The sequence below is a fragment of the Dromiciops gliroides genome, chromosome 4, assembly GCF_019393635.1.
Source record: "Dromiciops gliroides isolate mDroGli1 chromosome 4, mDroGli1.pri, whole genome shotgun sequence".
Lineage (NCBI taxonomy): Eukaryota > Metazoa > Chordata > Mammalia > Microbiotheria > Microbiotheriidae > Dromiciops > Dromiciops gliroides.
The window spans coordinates 483,606,830-483,621,160 of NC_057864.1; the positions used below are offsets into that span (position 1 = coordinate 483,606,830).

General features: G+C 42.1%; 1 pseudogene; it reads right to left on the minus strand.

The window, feature by feature from the left end:
• Positions 1-8,063: 8,063 nt before the first annotated feature.
• On the minus strand, positions 8,064-9,041 carry LOC122755317 (annotated as a pseudogene).
• Positions 9,042-14,331: the final 5,290 nt, after the last annotated feature.

Sequence of the window (14,331 nt, forward strand, 5' to 3'; positions counted from 1 at the left end):
ATATTCCTAGGAGTTTTCCTTTTGGGATCTCTTTCTGGAGCTGATCGGTGGATTCTTTCAATTTCTATTTTACCTTCTTCTTCTAGAATAACAGGGCAATGTTCCCTAAAAATATCCTGGAAGATGATATCTAAGTTCTTTCCTTGATCATGGTTTTCAGGTAGACCAATAATTTTCAAATGATCTCTCCTGGACCTATTTTCCAGGTCAGCAGTTTTTCTCAGAAGATATTTCACATTGCCCTCTATTTTTTATTCATTTGTATTTGCTTTATTGTGTCTTGGTTTCTCATAAAGTCACTAGCTTCCATGTGTTCAATCCTAATTCTTAGGCAATTATTTTTATCAGCGAGCTTTTGTAGCTCCTTTTCCATTTGGCCAGTTTGACTTTTCAAGCTGTTGACTTTTTTCTCATGTCTTTCCTGCATCACCCTCATTTCTCTTTCCATTTTTTTCTCTACCTCTCTAATTTTATCTTCAGAGTCCTTTTTGAGTGCCTCTATGGCCTGAGACCAATTCATATTTTTCTTGGAAGTCTTAGATATAGGAGCCCTGACATTGACATCTTCCTCTGAGGGCACACCTCGATTTTCCTTGTCACTGAAGAAACTTTCTATGGGCCTCACCTTTTTCTGTCTGCTCATCTTGCCTTTCTTTTACTTGCCTTTTAGCTCCTTAAAGTGGGGCACTGTTTCCAGGCTGCAGTATCCCAAGCTTCAGAAGTCCCAGGTGGTATGAATTAAGGAGGATCAGGTTCTTTACTCGCCTGGCCTCTTCCCTGGTCCTTAGATGACCCAAAACCAACTTGCTAATCAACCAGCTTTGTGTGTTGTGGTTGTCAGCTCTGACAAGCCTGTGCCCCTCCCCCACCTGAGCCACTGCTACTCGAGCCTACCTCCTGGTTTTCAGTAGGGGTGTAAAATCCAAGTTCTGCCTCAGCACCAGCATAGACCCCTGTAGTCTCCTCCCCTACCAAGGTCTCAGCCCTCTCACTAGACTGTGAACTTAGTTCTGGACGACACTGGTGCTTCAGCTGATTCAGAGGCTCTGGGGGTCTGCTTTTCTGGTGAAGCCTTTCTGGGACTGGATCTGTGTCAGGGTGACTGTGGGGTTGGGCTTCACTCCTGTTTCAGGACAGCAGCTCCTTCCTTCTGACCTTTGAAGCTGTTGTTGGTTAGAAGATGATTTCAGCACATTCTTCTGTGGGTTTTGCTGCTCCAGGCATTGACCTATGGCATTATTTGGATGTTTTTTTGAGTGATAGTGTCATGAGTTCAGGAGCTCACTGCCTTTCCTCCGCCATCTTTTCCATGTTCTTCTAAAATCATTGAGCTCATCATTTCATATAGTACAGTAGTATTCCATCCCAATCATATATCACAAGTTGTTCAGCCGTTCCCCAGTTGTTGGGCATCCTTGCAATTTCCAGTTCTTTGCCACCACAAAAAGAGCTGCTATAAACATTGTAGAACATAGAGGTTCTTTTCCTTTTTCTCTTATCATCCTTAGAAATAGACTGAGTAGTGGTGCTGCCTCAATCCTATTTTTCTCCTGTCTGTCCTCTCTCTCCTTTTACCCTTTTTCTTCTCACTAGTGTTTTGCTTCTGACCACCACCTCCCTCAATCTGCCCTCCCTTCTGTCAGGTGCACCCCCCACTCCCCACCCCCACTTATTACCTTCCTTTTTTCTTACTTCCCTATACTCAATTGATTATGTATGTTATTCTCTTTTTGAGCCAATTTCAATGAGAGTAAGGTTTAAAAGGTGCCCCTTCCATTGTAATTAGGTCTTTTGTGCCTTTTCATGTGAGATAATTTACTCTACCTCTCCCTTCTTTCTGCTCCTAGTGGAGTCCTCTTTCTCACTGCTTGATTAATTTTTTTTCCAAGGCAATGAGGATTAAGTGAATTGCCCAGGGTCATACAGCTAGTAAGTGTCAAGTGTCTGAAGCCAGACTTAAACTCAGGTCCTCCTGAATCCAGGACTGGTACTTTATCCACTGCACGACCTAGGTGCCCCATGCTTGATTAATTTTTATGTCATTGCCTCAAATTCACCTTATGCTTGCACCTTCTGTCTATATATAGACTTCTTCTAACTGCACTATTAGTGATACAGTTCTTAAGAATTACAAGTGTCATCTTCCCATGTAGGGATGTAAACAGTTTAGTCCTATTGAATCCCTTATGTTTTTTCTTTTCTTTTTACCTTTATATGCTTCTTTTGAGTCTTGATATTAAAAAATTAAATTTTTTGTTGGTTCAGCTCTGGTCTTCTCATGAAACCTTCTATTTCATTGATGACCATTTTTTCCCTTGAAGGATTTTACTTAATTTTGCAGGTTAGGTGATTCTCGGTTGTAGTTCTAGCTCCTTTGCCTTCCAGAATATCATGTTCCATGACCTCCAATCCTTAAGTATTGCAGCTGCTAAATCCTGTGTAATCTTGATTGTGGCTTCCTGATATTTGAATTGTTTTTCTCTGGCTGCTCGAAATATTTTTTCCTTGACCTGGGAGCTCTAGAATTTGACTACAATGTTCTGGGAATTTTCATTTGGGGATCTCTTTCCAGGGGTGATTGATGGATTCTTTCATTGTCAATTTTACCCTTTAGTTCTATGACATCAGAGCAGTTTTCTTTGATAATTTCTTGAAGTATGATGTCCATTTCAGAATTCATTTTGGGGTGCTATTTTATAGTTGTTTGGAGATGAATATGGGAGAGTTCAGGTGATTTCCTGCATACTTCATTATCTTTGGTCCCAGACCAGTGCTTGAAGGGTCTTGAAGGATGCTGTGTCATTAAGAACTTTATATACCAGTACTCCCACTTTTTTTTTTGCCTGTAAGTTTCAAGACTTAGCTTGCTAAAGAAGAGCCCATATGTGTGAAACTATTTATAGAAGCTCTTTTTGCGGTGGCAAAGAATTGGAAACTGAGGGGAGGTTCATCAATTGGGGAATGACTAAACAAGTTATAGTAAATGATTGTGACAGAATACAACAGTATTTAAGAAATGATGAAGAGATCAATTTCAGAAAAACCTGGGAAGACTTGTATGAACTGATGAAAAATAAAATGAGCAAAAACAAGAGAACATACTACAAAGTAACAGCAATATTGTAATGATGATCAAATGTGAAAGACTTAACTACTCTGATTAATAAAGTGATCAACTTTTCAGTTTAATTTGCATTATTATTATAATTTTCTCCATCATTTTCTTAAGTCTAGAAATAAACAAAACAATAAATCAAGCCCTGATTTATGGTGTTTGCTGCTTCCCAAGCTGTAGGTGCTTACACTGAAAATTTAACAACCACCTCCCTTCAGCTGGTTTGATCTGGGTCTAGCACAGTCCAGCTCTTCCCATGACAACCAGAGTATACATTCACTGAAAGCAAAAGATAAGAAAGATAACAGCAAAATAGCAAGGCAAATAACAAGGAGAACTCCCCAGTTAATACAGGGGCACAACTTTCCACAGTTTTCCATTCTAGCAGCAGTGGTTCAGAAGGAACACTCCCCACCCCAACAGTTGGTCCTAGCACTGGGTCTCCTCTGTGACACTTCTCTACCTCCCAAATACCAGCTCACTGCTTCCTTGAAGAGCTGTTACTGCCACCTGCTGCTTCTCTGCTGAAATGCTGCTACCTACTCGCTCACCTTAACTATCACTGGGCTGTTTCTTCCCAGAAAGGAAAGCTCTTTGGGGTATTTTTTTTTTTTTGGGTGAGGCAACTGGGGTTAAGTGACTTGGCCAGGGTCACACAACTAGTAAGTGTTAAGTGTCTGAGGCCGGATTTGAACTCAGGTCCTCCTGACTCCAGGGCCGGTGCTCTATCCACTGCGCCACCTAGCTGCCCCTCTTTGGGCTATTTTAGATCTTTCGCAAGTCATGCCCAAAGTCATACCCATCCAACAAAGCACCTCTGGTCAAGCCTGTCTTTTTGCCAATCTTATTCTCCCTCTGAGAGAATTCTCTTAAGCTGATTTGATATCTGGGTTGGGGATGAGCAAATTCCTCTTAGCTAGGGCCAGGGCCATTCAGATGACCATGGAACTTCCATCAATACCACTGGAAGGGTTGGGTGGGACTACTGGCTTGCTTTACATTTTTGTCGTCCCTAAGTCAATCAGTCAACAAACACTTACTGTGCCCCTAAGATGTACAAAGGCACTGTGCTAGATACTGGGAATACAAAGAAAGGCAAAACCAAAACAAAATAAAACCCAGTTCTTGCTCTCTAAGGACTCCTAATCTAACGGTGGAGATGACACGTAAACAACCAGATATAAAGAAGACATATCCAGAGATAAAAACTAACAGAGGGAGCGTTTATATGGTGCTTTAGGGCTTGCAAAGCCCTTCACATAAATTATCTCTTTTATCCATACAACAACCCTTCAAATTGCTACATCCCCACAGCAGCAGTTGCTCCTGCCTGGCCAGATCTCTGTCAGAAAGTTGGCCGAGGCCTCTGAGCCTATCAAAGTTTGAATCTGGTGTGCCTGATGTACTAGAAGTTTCAGGTCGATGCTCAGCGTCCTGGATTGGCAGGAGGAGCAGGCGGAGGATTTGATTGATTTGAATGGGTGCCCCCTTACAACGTCCCTGGACATTGGGCCAACTGCTTCACTCTGTGATGCTTTTGAAGTCTCCGGTAGAAGCACTGCTCTGATCACTTTGCCCTCCCTACCCCTTCCAACATCTCCCTTACCCTCACTACATCATGGGTCAGGAGGTTACTAGAACAATCTCTTTTTAGGGGTAGAAGAGGTATATGTGGACCTGGGAGAAGCAATAGGTGACCTGGTCATGAGTTGGGGGGGATAATGAGGTTTCGAACTACATGAAACCTCAGGGCTAACTAATTCAAACCCCTCATTTTACAGTTGAGGAAACTGAGGCCCATGCAGGTTAAGTGACTTGCCCAAGGTCCCACAAGTAGTCAACATCAGAGGGTGGATTTGAACCCAAATCTTCTGGCTCCAGAGCCAGGACTCTTTTCCATTCTTCTTCCTAGGATCATGGAGCTAGATCTGGAAGAAAGAGTTGGGAGAGGACTAGCCAGGGGTAGAAAGGACTGGGTAGGCTGTGATTTCAGAGCATCATTGCAGCATGTTGTAGAGACTACCAATCTTGAACAGGAGCAATACTTTCCATTACATCTGATCACTATAATTCTATAGGGAGAGAGGGAGGAGCCCAGCCTGTGGTTTTATTGCTAAAGGGAACGCCTAGATGAGGAAACTCCATCGGCCAGTGTAGGTAGGAACCTTCTCTACAACTTCTAGTCTTAGAGGGTTATCAAGAGCAGGGGTCTTCAAAGTGAGGGCCCATGGCTTGACCACAAGGAATTTATGATCAGCCAATCAGAGAATGAGAAGATGGATCACATCCTGCTCTTTCTCTTAGAACCGATCACAGGGATTTTCTCTAACACAACTACACCTACCCTTTATCCATTACAACCCAACGTTCCATTCCCAATGCTACCTAAGGCCATAATTTTTTTTTCTGAGTCAGCCATTGGCCTTTCAGGGCACTTATAACCTAACCCGAAACACCACAGCTATAATGACTGATAGTAGTGTGGGATCAAAATAGTTTGGAAACCACTGCAGTGTTAGATAATTTGCCCAGGGTCACATAATCAGCATGTGTCAAGGGTAGGATTTGAATTTGGATCTTCTAGTTTCATAGCTGACTCCGTATTCACTAGAGCAGTTGCCTTATTGCAGGAGTTCATGTATAGAAATCATGTATATAATCATGTGTTTGCCATTGGGGATTTTTGTGACTGTAAGTGCTGACCTTTCTCCATGAACCAAAATGAAATGATATTTTTTACTAAAGAACAAATGCAGGCATTTACAGCTATATGGTTTCATTGAATTTTTTTCTCCGAAACATTAGAATCCTTGTGAAATTCCCCCAGGATGCCCTTCCTGCCCTCTAAGTCAACCTTTGTTTGTAGAAATCAAAAGAAAGGCTGTAACTCCTTGGAGCAATAGCTCTGTTGTACTAATTGAGAAGCAGCTAGGTGGTTTGATGGACTGGAGCCAGGAAACTGATTCAACTTTGACCTCAGACACTTACTAGATGTATAACTCTGGGCAAGTCCATTAGCTTCTGTCTGCTTCAGTTCCCTCAATTGTAAAATGAGGATAATAATAGCATCTTACCTCTCAGGCTCTTCAAGCCCAAGAATATAAAACCTGACACTTCTTCCACTTCTTCTCCTTTAATTGCCAGGAAGTGATGGGACCACTTGCCCAAGATCTTCGTGTTTTTTACATTAAACATCAAGCCAGCTTTTGCACTCTCCTCTTTCACCATCCTCATCAAGAAGCTTCTGAATTCCTCTTTACTTTCTGCATCGGCCTGAGATTGTTGATAATCCTCCCAGCAACCTTAATCCCAGCTTTCAATTCATCCAGCCTGGCATTTCATATTATGTACTCTGCCTAGAAGTTAAATAAGTAAGGTGACAATATACAGTTTTGTCATATCCTTTTCGGACCTTAAACCAATCAGTGGTTCCATGTTTGGTTCTAACTGTTGCTTCTTGGCCCACAAAGAGGTCCTGTAGGAGACAAGGAAGATGATCTAGCACTCCCATCTTTTTAAGAACTTGCCACATTTTGTTGTGATGCTCACAGTTAAAGGCTTTAGTATAGTCAATGAAGCAAAAGTATTTCTTTTTTCTGGAACTCCCCTGCTTTCTCTGTAATCCAGCAAACATTGGCAATTTGGTCTCTAGTTCCTCTGCCTCTTTGAAAACCAGCTCACTCTTCTGGTAATTCTTGGTTCACACATTGCTGAAGCCTAGCTTGTAGAATCTTAAGCATTGTTGGCATATGAAATGAGAGATTTTTGGGGGGGTTGGGGCAATGAGGGTTAAGTGACTTGCCCAGGGTCACACAGCTAATGTCAAGTATCTGAGGCCAGATTTGAACTCAGGTCCTCCTGAATCAGCCGCCCCCCCATGCCCATTTTTAATGAAATTTTCCCTTGATATCTCTAATTTTCTTGAAGAGATCTCTTGTCTTTCCCATTTGATTGTTTTCTTCTTCTCTTTTGTTTTTTGAATCACTCATTTAAGAAAACCTTATCCCTTCTTTCTCTTCTCTGGAATTCTGCATTCATTTGTGTATACTTTCTTTTTTTTCCTTTAATTTTCACTTTCCTTAGCTATTTGTTAGACCTCATCAGACTGCAATTTTGCTTTTTTCCTCTTTTTTTCCCCTTTGGAATATGTTTTGTTGCTGCTTCCTGTACAATATTGCAGACCTCTGTCCATAATTCTTCAGACACTTTGTCTCCCAGATCTAATCCCTTAAATCTATTTTTCATTTCCACTTCATATTCATAAGGGGTGTTCTTCAGGTCACACCCATATGGGCTGATGGTTTTTCCTACTTTAGGTCTGAATTTTGCAATAAAAAGTCATGATCTGACCCACAGTCAGCTCCAGGCCTTGTTTTAACTGACTGTATAGAGCTTCTCCACCTTTGGCTGCAAAGTATTCAATCAATCTGATTTTGATGTTGATAATCTGGTGATGTCCATGTGTAAAGTCACTTTTAGGCTGTTGAAAAAGAATGTTTGCTATGATCAGTGAGTTATCTTGATAAAACTATATTAGTCTCTGCTTTGCTTCATTTTGTACTCTAAAACCAAACTTGCCCATTATTCCAATTATCTTTTGATTTCCTACTTTAGCATTCCAATCCCCTCTGATGAATGTGACATCTGGGGGGGGGGGTTATTTCTAGAAAATGTTGTAGGTCTTCATAGATCTGAGTGACTTTGGCTTCTTTGGTATCAGTGGTTGGAGTGTAGACTTGTATTACTGTGATGTTGAATCGTTTGCCTCGGATTTGGACAGATACCATTCTGTCATTTTTTAGATTATACTCCAGTACTGCTTTTCTCACCCTTTTATTGACAATGAGGGCTACTCCATTTCTTCTTTTTTTATCAAAGCACACACAAATGAAGCTTTAATGACATTGAGTCCCAGTAATTAAACCAAAACAGACTGGTTGTACACAGCCTACAAGAAAGCCATGATCTGGACTTGAAGTGGAACATGACTGAACAGGCAAGACGCAGATTCACCATTGTGTGTTCTCTGTATTGCTTCAGCCAATATCATTGAAATGTCAATAACCTGGATTTTAGAACAGTGTTTCATTTTGTCCTCTTGTGGAATTGTATTTGTGACTACCACCACCTCAAATGCAGCATTATTAATCCTGGAAATAACTGGTCCAGAGAAGATTCCGTGAGTCAGAATAGCATAAGCTTTGGTGGCTCTGGCAGAAAGTAACTTATCTGCGGCATGGCATATCATGCCACATCTATCAGCCATGTCACCCACAAGGATGGCTACACAATCCTTCACGTCACCAACCCAAACCATCCTGTCTACCTCATTTGCCTTCTTTTTTGCTTTGTGAATCAAAGCAAATTCCACATTCAGTCTGTCAGCAACTGATGTCACTCTTTTAGCTCCGCCAGCATCTGGAGACACAATGATACAGTTCTTCCACTTTGCAATGTTTTCTCAAATCCATTGTAAGACAACAGGTTCTGCATACAAGTTATCCACCGGAATATCAAAGAACCCTGTATCTGAGAAGCATGGAGATCCATTGTGATGAAATGACCAGCCCCAGCCACTGAAAGCATCTTGGCCACAGGTTTTGCAGAAATTGGAGCACAACTCTTGTCTTTTTTATCGTCTGGCATATGGAAAACATGGCATGACTGCAGTCACTCTGGATGCTGCTGCAATTTTGCAACCATTGATCATAATGAGAAGTTTCATCAAGTTATCATTCATTCTCCCACAGCCACTTTGGATGATATAGACATTTTCCCCTCTCACACTTTCACCAATTTCTAGAATGATCTCCTGGTTACTGAATTTCTTGGTAACCACCTTGCCCAGCTCCAGCCCCAGCCTGTCCGCCATTTTCTGGGACAGGTCCTGGTGCATGCTACTGCTGAACAGCACGATGTTGGGCATGGCGGGGGCTTGGCGTGGGGTGACTGCTGCTTCTCTACTCCATTTCTTCTGAGGAATTCTTCCCCCACAGTATTCAGTAGTATATTTAATGATCACCTAAATTAAATTCACCCATTCCCATCCATTTACATTCATTGACACTGACATTTAATCTTCCCATCTCCTGTTTAACCACATCCTGCTTACCTTGGTTCATAGCTCTTACATTCCAGGTTCCTATGCAATATTGATCTTTACAACATCGGCCTTTCTTTTCATCAGCAGACACATCCACAACTGAGCTTCCTTTTTGCTTTGGCCCAGCCACTTCATTACTATTGGGGCTACTTGTAATTGTCCTCTGTTCTTTTCCAGTTGTGTATTGGACACATGCTGACCTGAGGGGCTCATCTTCTGATGTCATCTCTTTTATTATTTTATTACTGTCCCTCAGCCAGATGGTGAGTGGTCAATCATTGAATAATTCAATGGCAAGTTGGAGGGAGTTTCCTAGTAGAAAACCCTAGAGACCTGTCCTTGGTCCTGTACTGTTTACCATTTTTATCAATGACTTAGATGAAGATATGCTTGTCCAATTTGAATATTATAAGAAGCCAAGTGGAATAACTAACATGGTAGCTGACAAAGTCTAGATCCAAAAAGATCTTACCAGACTAGAATAATGTGTTCAATTGAATAAGCTAAAATTTTAATGTCTAGAAATACTTGGATTTTGAAAATCAAATCCATAAGAGAAGGATGAAGACAATATGGCTAGGCAATAGTTTCAACAAAAATGATTTCTAGGTTTCAGTGGACTTGCCTTTCAGTGTGACTTAGTGCCCATACAGCAAATGCTATTCTAAGCTGCATCACCAGAGGGGCAGTATTCAGAATAAGCAAGATGGCTATTTCCCAATGTTCCACTCTGCTCAGGAAGCATTACATCTAAAGTGATGCATTCAGCTAAGGGTAATATAATTTAGGAAAGACACAGACAAAGCTGGCATATGTCCAAAAGAAGATGTATGGGATAGGAAGAAAGCTGAAGACCAGCCCTACAAGGATTGGTTGAAGGTCAAAATAGTAGTGACTTTTGTTTTTGTTTTATTAGTGAGGCAATTGGAGTTAAGTGACTTGCCCAAGGTCACACAGCTAGTAAGTGTTAAGTGTCTGAGGCCAGATTTGAACTCAGGTACTCCTGACTCCAGGGCCAGTGCTCTATCCACCGCGCCACCTAGCTGCCCCCATTAGTAGTGACTTTTTTAAAAAAAGATTTTAAAGACATCATTTGTACTCCAAGGCCAAACCTGTTGTTCCAACAAAGAGAGCTGGCCCAACATGGAATGGGCAGCCTCAAGAAGGAATGGGGTCCCTACCAGTGGAGGCCTTCAGGTAGAGGCTGGATGATCACTTGTTGGGAATGTTGTAGAAAGGATTCTTGGTCAGGTATGAGTTGAGCTAGATGGCCTCAGAGGTTACTTCTCAGTCTTAGAGCCATTGAATCTGGGAGTATGTCATCTCTGCTGAGCCTCAGTTTCCTCATTTGTAAGAATAGAAACAACAATACCAGCAGTGCTTTCTTCATAGGGTGGTTGTTAGGGTGCAGGAAGATAATGCATGTAGAGTACTTTGCGAAACTCAAAGTATTATATAAATATGTTGGGAACAAGCTAGCTCCTATGACTCCAGGGTTAGAAGACCTGAGTTCAAATCCTTCCTCTGATGCTGATTATCTGGGTGACTTTAGTCAAGTCAGTTGACCTCACTTGGCCTCAGTTTCCTCAATTGCAAAAAGAAGTAATTAGGCTGGATCCCTCATGAGATCTCATGAAGTTCTATATCCAGTATCTTCCTCATAGATGTAAGGCACAGCTCTGCCTCCCAAATCTGATTCACGCACAAGTCAAGACATCACCCTTGTGATGTTGGTCATTTTTGAGAATGAAGGATTAACAACAAGGCAAGTCTCCAGCTTCAGACTGAGCCCTAAATCCTGACTGGGGGGAGCAAGGTGCCATCAAATACAAACTGTTCATCGAGAAGGAAGAGGAAGCCTTGTCACCCACTGGACTCTGATGATGGGCGTGCATCTATGGGGTCATAGAAAACTTAGTCTTCTAGTTTGATCCTGAGGGCATTGGACAGATGAGCATAACTTTCAGATTGCATAGAAGCCTAACTCTGGGAAATGGGGATGTCCCTTTTTGACAACCAGGAAACTTCAGAGAAAGGGCATAGCCAATGGAACAAGACTAGGGATCAGTTGATTAAAAGCCTTGGTTTGGGAAAGGGGCAGCTAGGTGGCCCAGTGGATAGAGCACTGGCCCTGGACTCGGGAGGACTTGAGTTCAAATCTGACCTCAGACATTTAACACTTATTAGCTGTGTGATCCTGGGCAAGTCACTCAATCCCAATTGCCTCACCAAAAAAAAAAAAAAAAAAAAAAAAAAAAAAAGCCTTGGTTCGCTCTCAGACTCTACCAGAGGAAGACCTTTGTCCAGGAGCTCTCCAGGTTCCTGAATTAGTTTTTTTCCCCCCTGAAGCTTTTTGAGAAAGCTGGCCAGCCATTATTGCTTGTCTCTGCTGGCCTTAGATCTTCCCTTTCAGATGTCAACTGACCCATACATCGGTAACCTCTTTCAATCTGCCTTAGATTAGCCACTGTGTTTCAGTTTATTTCAAGACTGGCTATAAAAGGTCTTAAAGGTACATACATAAGAGGTGGCATGACAGAGTAGATAGAGAATAGAGAACGGGTCTCAGAACCAAGAATGCCTGCATTCAGAGGCTGCCTCTGATCTACATTGAATACATGGCCCTGGGCAAGTCAGCAGATGGCTCAGTGTTCCAAGCAACTCTGGAAAACTGGAAGTGACAAAGGTGACAACCTGCATTAGTAGAGGAAGTCTCTTTACCTGGAAGTGCCCTATACCAATAAAATCATAGGTCTAGTCTCTATACCTTTAAATGTATTTATTTATGTATGTAGATATATATGAATATATACATACATATGCATGTGTGTTTGTATGACTTCCCAGAGCCAGCCTGGCTACATTGTGTCCTCAGGGGTACCATTGAGAAGTTGTGGTATTTCTTCTGTAACGCTATTGATTCAAGCATCCATTACAGTGTGATCTGCCTCCTGTTAGCTGTCTGTGATTAGCACTCCCAGTCAATTTAACCAATTAACACCAATTAGGGTTTTTTTTAGTTTGTTTCTTTTTAACCAATTAGATTTTCTTTCTGTTTTTTTTTTGTTGTTCTTGTTTTTTGGTGGGGCCATGAGGGTTAAGTGACTTGCCCAGGGTCACACAGCTAGTAAGTGTCAAGTGTCTGAGGCCAGATTTGAACTCAGGTACTCCTGAATCCAGGGCTGGTGCTTTATCCACTGTACCACCTAGCTGCCCCAACCAATTAGGTTTTACAAGAGATATTTACTTCAAAGAAATAACAGGAACAGAAGGACAAAACCAACATTTCCCCCACAAACAGCAGGGACACATTTCCTCCTTTGCAATTTCAGTCCCTGGGGAGAGTGGGTTCAGACTTCACATAGTTTTGTTTTGTTTTGGGGGTTTTTTTGTGAGGCAATTGGGGTTAAGTGACTTGCCCAGGGTCACACAGCCAGTAAGTGTCAAGTGTCTGAATCTGGATTTGAACTCAGTTCCTCCTGAATCCAGGGCCGGTGCTCTATCCACTGTGCCACCTAGCTGCCCCCTTCACATAGTTTTGCATAGCATTGGTGCAGACTCTGCTTCTGGATCTCCTGGTGGCTTTCCCTCCTGACTTCTCAAAACTAACAAGGTTGTGGCCTGTAATATCCTTCACCAAAATAACAAATCGAATCCTGAGGCAAAGAACCAAGGACATTTTAACAGACCATAAGTAAGGCTAGGATGGGGAGGGTCCAAGGCCCTTCCCTTCACAGCATGGTCTCTCTTCTTTTAGTAGGACACAGACCAGAAGAAGTAGATGATATTCTGGTTCACCAATGCCTTTAGAATGCACCCTAGTTCGGGCTTTGTGCCAGTCGAAGAGAGTCCTCTGTGCCACGTAGTTACCAGAACGAAATCAGTTACAGAAAGGTGATGTGCCTGTGACAGCCGAACAATCTGCATATGCTAATTAGGACTGGGCTCATTAACCAGTACTCCATTATACCCAGTGTGTACTCTTGGCTTGGTGGTGCTGGCTCAAGGAGAGGGGCAGTCCCCTATTACACATATGCATATATGTGCATAGAAACACATATATTATATATGTATATGTGCGTATACATATACACACATCACTCCTACTGCCTGGGCCTTGGGAGGTTATGTATATATACATACATATAGATACACGTATACACATATATTATATATACGTGTTTCCAAATATGTATACTGTATAGATACAAATATAGTTTATATATATACACTCATATATTATATATATTATACTGTAAGTTTGTATATCACATATGTGTATGCACATGTATGTATGCATTACATATGTACACATACACACATGCACGCACTCAAACCCCCTAGGTAGGTGGAGGCAGGTCAGGGCAGGTTCCCTGAAGGAAAGCCCTCTACTGCTCTACTCTTTGGATGTGGAAAGAGATGGGACTCTTGATTATTGGAGAGCCCTTTGAGCCCTTCAGGCTAGCTGTGTAGAAAAACTTCATAGGAAAAGTGAGACAAGTTGAGTTTTAGATTGATTGATGGAGGAGGGGGCGACTAGGTGGCGCAGTGGATAAAGCACCGGCCCTGGATTCAGGAGGACCTGGGTTCAAATCCGGCCTCAGACACTTGACATTTACTAGCTGTGTGACCCTGGGCAAGTCACTTAACCCCCATTGCCAAAAAAAAAAAAAAAAAGATTGATGGAGGGATGAGTGAGAAGCAAGGTGGGATCTTTGGAATGGCTTGAGGAAGTCAGAGCCTGTGGGTAGCTGGAGGAGGCGGCCCCACCCATGACCACCACCTGTGCTCCAGACTTCTCTGAGCAGACTTTCCTGGTGATGGTCTCTCCTTGATTGAGTTGAGATTTGATCTTGCTTCCGTGTTGAAGAGCTTCTTGACTCTCATGGATTCTATCATCTATGCTAATCTCAGAATTTCCCTGATTCCTGTTTAACATTTGCTTAGATAAATATGTTTGCTCGGTCTCTGAGATTATTTTGGGTACAACCAGCATTGGGTTGGAGGAAGCTAAATAGATGGAGAGGAAGTTACCTGGTTCCCTCCCCTTCAGAGAGACCAGGAAAGTGGCTTTTTTTCTGAACCCTTAAAAGAGAATGCAATGGCCCTAGGT